Source organism: Lampetra fluviatilis, chromosome 44, assembly GCF_964198595.1.
Source record: "Lampetra fluviatilis chromosome 44, kcLamFluv1.1, whole genome shotgun sequence".
NCBI lineage: Eukaryota > Metazoa > Chordata > Hyperoartia > Petromyzontiformes > Petromyzontidae > Lampetra > Lampetra fluviatilis.
In genome coordinates, this window is record NC_136318.1 from 3,276,032 (window position 1) to 3,283,881 (window position 7,850).

General features: G+C 48.9%; 1 protein-coding gene across 2 annotated transcripts in view; it reads right to left on the minus strand.

Annotated features, from left to right (window-relative positions):
* LOC144947178 (lumican-like) overlaps positions 1 to 7,458 on the minus strand; it is a 32,545-nt gene extending 25,087 nt beyond the window's left edge. The window contains exon 1 of one of the 2 annotated variants that reach the window (XM_078876369.1): positions 7,099 to 7,458. The gene's annotated coding sequence lies outside the window, so the exon portion shown is untranslated. Of the gene's footprint in view, positions 1 to 7,094 lie in introns of both variants that reach the window. The other variant, XM_078876368.1, reaches the window with a different exon arrangement.
* Between the last annotated feature and the right edge of the window lie 392 nt (positions 7,459 to 7,850).

The window sequence follows — 7,850 nt, forward strand, 5'->3', positions numbered from 1 at the left end:
TGTACCCACTGTGATCCTACTTGCTGTACCCACCGTGATCCTACTTGCTGTACCCACTGTGATTCTACTTGCTGTACCCACTGAGATCCTACTTGCTGTACCCACCGTGATCCTACTTGCTGTACCCACCGTGATCCTACTTGCTGTACCCACCGTGATCCTACTTGCTGTACCCACTGAGATCCTACTTGCTGTACCCACCGTGATCCTACTTGCTGTACCCACCGTGATCCTACTTGCTGTACCCACTGTGATCCTACTTGCTGTACCCACCGTGATCCTACTTGCTGTACCCACCGTGATCCTACTTGCTGTACCCACTGAGATCCTACTTGCTGTACCCACCGTGATCCTACTTGCTGTACCCACTGTGATCCTACTTGCTGTACCCACCGTGATCCTACTTGCTGTACCCACTGAGATCCTACTTGCTCTACCCACCGTGATCCTACTTGTTGTACCCACTGTGATCCTACTTGCTGTACCCACTGTGATCCTACTTGCTGTACCCACCGTGATCCTACTTGCTGTACCCACTGAGATCCTACTTGCTGTACCCACTGAGATCCTACTTGCTGTACCCACCGTGATCCTACTTGCTGTACCCACCGTGATCCTACTTGCTGTACCCACCGTGATCCTACTTGCTGTACCCACCGTGATCCTACTTGCTGTACCCACTGAGATCCTACTTGCTGTACCCACCGTGATCCTACTTGCTGTACCCACTGAGATCCTACTTGCTGTACCCACTGAGATCCTACTTGCTGTACCCACCGTGATCCTACTTGCTGTACCCACTGAGATCCTACTTGCTGTACCCACTGAGATCCTACTTGCTGTACCCACTGAGATCCTACTTGCTGTACCCACTGTGATCCTACTTGCTGTACCCACTGAGATCCTACTTGCTGTACCCACTGTGATCCTACTTGCTGTACCCACTGTGATCCTACTTGCTGTACCCACTGAGATCCTACTTGCTGTACCCACCGAGATCCTACTTGCTGTACCCACTGAGATCCTACTTGCTGTACCCATTGTGATCCTACTTGCTGTACCCACTGTGATCCTACTTGCTGTACCCACCGAGATCCTACTTGCTGTACCCACTGAGATCCTACTTGCTGTACCCATTGTGATCCTACTTGCTGTACCCACTGATATCCTACTTGCTGTACCCACCGAGATCCTACTTGCTGTACCCACTGAGATCCTACTTGCTGTACCCATTGTGATCCTACTTGCTGTACCCACTGAGATCCTACTTGCTGTACCCACCGAGATCCTACTTGCTGTACCCACTGTGATGCTACTTGCTGTACCCACCGAGATCTTACTTGCTGTACCCACTGTGATCCTACTTGCTGTACCCATTGTGATCCTACTTGCTGTACCCACTGAGATCCTATTTGCTGTACCCACCGAGATCCTACTTGCTGTACCCATTGTGATCCTACTTGCTGTACCCACTGTGATCCTACTTGCTGTACCCTCTGTGATCCTACTTGCTGTACCCCCTGTGATCCTACTTGCTGTACCCCCTGTGATCCTACTTGCTGTACCCACTGAGATCCTACTTGCTGTACCCACCGAGATCCTACTTGCTGTACCCACTGTGATCCTACTTGCTGTACCCACTGTGATCCTACTTGCTGTACCCCCTGTGATCCTACTTGCTGTACCCCCTGTGATCCTACTTGCTGTACCCCCTGTGATCCTACTTGCTGTACCCACTGAGATCCTACTTACTGTGCCCACTGAGATCCTACTTGCTGTACCCACTGAGATCCTACTTGCTGTACCCACTGTGATCCTACTTGCTGTACCCACTGATATCCTACTTGCTGTACCCACTGAGATCCTACTTGCTGTACCCACTGTGATCCTACTTGCTGTACCCACTGAGATCCTACTTGCTGTACCCACTGTGATCCTACTTGCTGTACCCACTGAGGTCCTACTTGCTGTACCCACCGTGATCCTACTTGCTGTACCCACTGTGATCCTACTTGCTGTACTCACTGAGATCCTACTTGTTGTACCCACTGAGATCCTACTTGCTGTACCCACTGTGATCCTACTTGCTGTACCCACTGAGATCCTACTTGCTGTACCCACTGTGATCCTACTTGCTGTACCCACTGTGATCCTACTTGCTGTACCCACTGAGATCCTACTTGCTGTACTACCTAGATCCTACTTGCTGTACTGCTCCCACTCGCTGTGCTCCTCTCTGTCAACTTCGGCTGATTTGTTTAACACGTAGTAGGCTTTCGCGACCAATATTATTGATAAATAATCAACGTTTTTGGGTTAGATCGCGTTAATTATAAATGTGTCGTAACCCTCCACCACCCGACACGGCCAATCAGCAAGAGCCTCACCATTCTGGCGAATTGCCCGATGATGCTGGATGCAATTACCAGCGAAACGTCGTACTACTCAAAAAGATGTGTAAATGTTGTGGTTTCACGCTTCAACACACCGTTGTGGGGCTAAAGTAGTGAACTATTTTGTCTTTTCATCTTCTTGGTTCTTTCGGTAAAGTCACGTAGAATGGAAATAATAAAATAATAAAAATAAAACATAATAAAATAATTCTCACGACGTTTCGGCCACAACGCAAGCAGCCGTCCTCAGGTGGAGAACAGGTCTGTCGAGAAGACAGAGATTATGTTATTATTTCCATTCTACGTGACTTTACCGAAAGAACCAAGAAGATGAATCCCTGCAGTCCCGAAAGCTTTAAATCGAAATTTATTTTGTCTTTTGTCAACGTGGCACTTTGTTTGCTGATTGGCCGTGTCGGGTGGTGGAGGGTTACGACACATTTATATATAACGCGATCTAACCTAGAAACGTTGATTATAAATTTGGCTGGTTTGTCCATTTGCGACGTGGATGGTGACCCCAGCGATGAGACGGCACTGCCGCTTAGTGGCCATGTCACTCAGTGGCAGTCGTCTCAGTCAGTCGACCCGTGGCACCTCCTGGGTCTGCCCCGTGACCTCCTGCCGCCAGCGGGCGTTCGACACTTCACGTGGCCTCAACTTGCACATAGCCTGGCACAAGCGTCTTGGGGACGTCACCGCCAATTAGTGGCGAATGGCGATTGTTGTTGTTGTTGTGTGTCTTGTGGGTGTGTCTGCGTGTCTTAGTGTGAGCCTCTGTGTGGTTGTGCGCGCGCGTGTGTGTGTGGGTGTCTGTGCGCCTGTCCACATGAATCTGTGTGCTTTGCCTGCATGTGTGTGTGGCTGTGTGTGTGTGTTTGTCTAGTGGGGAGCGGTAGTGTAGTGGTTAGCGCACTGCGCTACGAATCCGGCGACCCGGGTTCGATTCCTGCTCACGGCCAACACCAGTGACGATTATTTGAACCGGTCCTGGGCCTCCCTAGGTCGACTCAGTACCTGGTGCGGTGATATAAAGGCGACCGGGCGTGGTGCTGGCCACCCACCCCCTCGTGTACCGTTCCGGCCTTCATAGGTGCTCGCTAACAGCACTTGCCCCTACAGTCTGTTAAGGCTATATGGGGGACCTTTGTCTTTGCTCGCATAGCGAACTGCTGAGGGAGGGTGGGGTTTGTGGTGCAGGCTTATCCCCGTTACTGAGATCTGAACCAGGAGGAGGATGGGTTCCGCAGAATTGGAAAAATGCCCTGGTGCACCCCCGCACTGATTTTAACAACCGCCGGGGCATCTCCCTCCTCGGCGTGCCAGGAAATGTCCGGGCGAGGATCAGAACAGGTCGCACCTGCACAGACGCCGTGCAATGCTCTCTCTCCGTCCGCTCTAGCGGAGGTGGAGAGAATGTCGACGGCACCTGGTCAAGGTCTGTGATGCCATCAATAGGCCAGGACAATCCGGCCCGGCGTGGTGCTGGCCACCCACCCCCATCGTGTGCCGTGCCGGCCTTCATAGGTGCTACTCCAATAGTGTGCTAAGGCTATGCGGGGGGATTTTTGTCTTTGTTTGGTCGCGTTGATTTTTCTCCGCGTCCTCCGGTTTTTCCCAACGTCGCGCGTTTATTCGACTGCTATACATTTCTCCCGTGATAAGCCGCTTCGTTGATCTATTAATGATTTTCGATAGCCAGATCGCTTCGGAGAAAAAATAGCGACGTCGCTCAGAGGGCCCTTACCTGGTGCGATATGTGAACATTGCAACTTGGGAGACAAAGGCGACCGGGCGTGGTGATGGCCACCCACCCCCCTCGTGTGCCGTGCCGGCCTTCATAGGTGCTACTCGCTAACGGCACTTGCCCCAACAGTCTGTGTTGCCTCCGAAACGTCGTGAATTTTATTTTGTTTTGTTTTATTTTACTTTCATTAATTTTAATGTTTTTACCTACGTGACTTTACCGAAAAAACCTGAGAATATGAATCATTGCAGTCACGAAAGCTTCAAATCTAGAATAGTCTGTTAAGGCTATACGGGGGCTCTTTGTCTTTGTGTGTGTGTGTAAAAAAAACTGCAATCGAGTTTAATAGAACACAACGCTGAGCACCAGATTCTCAGGACGATTCAATTCCTTGTCGATGGAACTCCCAACTCCAATTCCCAGGCCCTCTACAAACGCCGCTGACCTCACTCGGCGTTCCGCCTCGGGACCACGCTCTGCCCAGACTGCATTCGGCAAAACGAGAATTTAAAAAACGCAGCCTCGGCGGACGCGCGGTCTGTAATTGGGACATTTGGCCGCGGGATCTGGCCTCGAATCGAGACAGCCACGTTTCACAGACGTCTCCTCGGCCGTCGTGCAAAAACTTCCCTCCTTTCTGCCTCCCTCCCCACCCCCGCTCTCTCTCTCTCTCTGCCTTATGTAACAATCGGCAAGCGGGTCCGGCCCTTAGCAGCCGCCCCTGGTTAACACTGCGCCGTGTGTTTAACCACAACAACAGACGCCACGCGCCGTCTGCTTCACAGGCAGCGGACGTGATAAACACTCTCTCTCCCTTGACGTCATTTGGAAGACACACAGCAACAATCATATATTTTTTTTTACTTTTTTTAAAACACGCTTTTATGAAGTGTACTAGTAATGGCATAACTCCACGACTCCAGGAAGTGGCCCCGAAGCTTGCCATAACGTAGGGGACCGTGGCCAATTACAGCCAACGTCAGTTGACCGTGGACAATTAGACCCAAGCCGAAACATAACATTTCAAAAAGAATGTTTATAAATGTTCTATTTTTTATGATAAAATATAGTATTGTCATCAGTATGACACAAGTATACCAAGTTTGCAGTCGATACCACATTGGGAAGTGGGTTAAATTTGAGTTACAAAATTTGAGCATACAACAACGACAACAACAACAGCAACAGACAGAGTGAGTTAAAAGAAAGTGTGTAATAAAGAGTCCGTTACGTGTGTCGGTGTCACGGTGCAAGTGTGAAATGTGACACCACAAGTTGCATCGTTTGGTGAAAGGCACAAAGCAACACAAAGCAACATCGCCCCCCACTCACCCACTCCCCTTACTTGCAGACTGTATCCTTCTGTGAAACATCGACTGGCTTCCTGGTGGCACTAATGCCATTGGAATGGCGCAAATACCAAATATACTCAATTATCATCGTAACGGTAACTCGTGTATCTACTCCTGGATGGAGGCCTTGCAAAGCCATGCGGGTCCCGGTGGTTATTTGACCATACTTCACCACACTGGTCAGTGCTATCTTCTTGGTTCTTTCGGTAAAGTCGCGTAGAAGGGAAGTAATAAAAAAATAAAAATAAAACATGATAAAATAATTCTCACGACGTTTCGGCCACAACGCAAGCAGCCGTCCTCAGGTGAAGACCAGGTCTGTCGGGGAGACAGCGCCTGAATGAAGCACCACCACGCTTGGAGCGTAACGTCGTGAGAATTATTTTATTATGTTTTATTTTTATTATTTTATTACTTCCCTTCTACGTGACTTTACCGAAAGAACCAAGAAGATGAATCCCTGCAGTCACGAAAGCTTTAAATCGAAAAATGCTCAGTGCCAGTTGGTGAACGCAGGGACCATGGTACTGCCCACCACGTAGCTCCGCCATCAGCCCTATATCACTTGTTATTGTATGCATGGCGGTCGAACACCCAGGCTCAAATCTCTGCTTTGATTCTGAGATCTGGCTGGACCTGGCGTTTTTAAATCCTTTATATTAAGTTCGCTTGCTTGCTTACGACCGTGCAAATTTTTCGTTCGTTTTTTAACCCACTTCCCGTGATCTAATCGAGCTGACATTTTGCACACAGGCTCGTTGTGTGTGACAATTAATTTTCGTGAAAATGTTTTCCAAAATTTTACACTGTTTAGGGAAAATTTTTTAAATATTTAATTACCAATTGCTTAATGCTGCCAGACAATCATCTGACCCATAGGTGGCAGCCATCTCAGGCCAGAGGACGAGAGGACTCTAGCCGCCACGCATATAAAGGATTTAGAGTGAAAAACTTTGTATTTACGGGTTAATTTTTTTTGGCTGATTTGACCATCGTTGCAATAGAAAAACAAAGTATGGCACGCGTCACAGCCGCATCTGCGGTCAGCAAGGGTGGCTGTGGACGGTGCGAAAAAAGTTCAACATGCAAACATCCACGTACAAAAACACGCGTTCAAGTTAAACAAAAAATTAACTGCCTTGTCTAACAGAGAGGGCCCTTGCTTCCAGACATCGGGCAGTTCACCAGCATCGGTTCAACACTGCTGATGAGACACTGATTGTCGACACCGATCGATCCAAAGCTTTGCTTGTGTTGGACCAATGCTGCTGAAACGATCCACTCCCAGAAGGGCGTGTGGCTGATGGTATGTGTAACAATTACGTTTTTTCACGTGGAGACAAAGGCATTTGGATGGAGGCGTATCGTCTGCTTATTTATTTTGTTAACAATATCCACAAATATTATGATTATTGTCGTTTTGAGCGATGCATTGTCATTGGAGAAGTTTGGATTCAAAGGTTGTCTATAAACACCGTGGAACCCCCCACCTTCCCCCAGCTTTGCAAACGAGATGTCCCATCTCAAGTAAATGTCCTGGGTGAAACGTTTGAGCAAATAACAATTCTAGAAGGTGGGTGTTGTGGGTTGGAGGAGACTTACCTACCGGTTGTCGCCACCTCACCAAAGTCGAGCACGCAGAAGTGGAATTGGGCACCAAGACGGGATCGGGCGATGAACGTTAATTCCCGCCCTGCTTTGTGGAGGCGTTCAAACACTACTCTCAAAAAAATTGCGTTCACAAAACCAAGAAAATAAAAGGCAATTCTAAAACGTGCGGTGCGGTGCGTGCGTCGCGTGCGGTGCACTTTGCGGACGAATGCTCAGCAGGAATTCTGGAGGAGCTGTAACGGAGTTTGGGAGGAAATGCTTTGAATTGGGGCCGACGGGGTGAATTTTGTAAGAAGTGAAAAAAAAGAGGGAGTTTCACTCCCGTGGCGTGGTTTTTTTGTGTCTTCCACAAATGTGGGCCGAGCGTTTTCTCTTTTTTTTTGGGGGGGGGGGGGAGGAAATGTTTTTATAACTGCCGTTAAGCTGCCTTGGGGCAGCCCAAGTGGATGCACATGTGGCAGCAGCAGCAGCAACGGCGAACTCTGAGCGAGAGTGGTTGGGTTTCTCAGTCGTTGCTCTGTTCAATTTTTGTTGAAGACGAAACACAAGTCTTTTGTTGCAGCGATGGAAACGTGAATGTAGAAAGGCTGGTATGAAATCGCGTTGTCCTGCAGCCCGTGCTCACTGACGCTCCCACAACTACGACGATTGCACGCACACTCAGTCACTCACACACCCTCGAACGAATACAAAAGTCCCCCGTATAGCATTAAAAGACTGATGGTTGCTTGTAAATGCTGTTAGCGA